This window comes from Natator depressus, chromosome 5, assembly GCF_965152275.1.
Source record: "Natator depressus isolate rNatDep1 chromosome 5, rNatDep2.hap1, whole genome shotgun sequence".
NCBI lineage: Eukaryota > Metazoa > Chordata > Testudines > Cheloniidae > Natator > Natator depressus.
Window position 1 is genome coordinate 99,907,501 of NC_134238.1, and position 452 is coordinate 99,907,952.

Below are 452 nucleotides of genomic sequence, written 5' to 3' on the forward strand. Positions count from 1 at the left end.
TAAAACAAAGTGACTCATCATATTCAGTGAACCTTATTATACACACTGGAATTAAAGCAGTATCTTGGTCTCAGCTAGATAAGTCACTTAAATCTTGGCCCCTTTCTTCTGAGCCTAAAGCAGGGGTGGGCAAACTTTTTTTTATTTTTTTTTTTGGCCCAAGGGCCATATCAGAGTGTAGAACTGTATGGAGGGCTGGGTAGGGAAGGCTGTGCCTCCCCAACCAGCCTGGCCACTGCCCCCCTCAGAACCCAACAACCCTGCTACTTGTCCCTGACTGCCCTTTAGGACCTGCCCCTTATCCAACCTCCCTGCCCTGTTACCATGCAGCTCAGAGCAGCAGGAGCTCACAGCCCTACCAGAGCTGGTGTGGCTATGGGGACAGCAGGGGAGGGGCTGGGGGCTCAAGGGCCGGGCCAGACAGGACAGTCCTGCAGGCCATAGTATGCCCA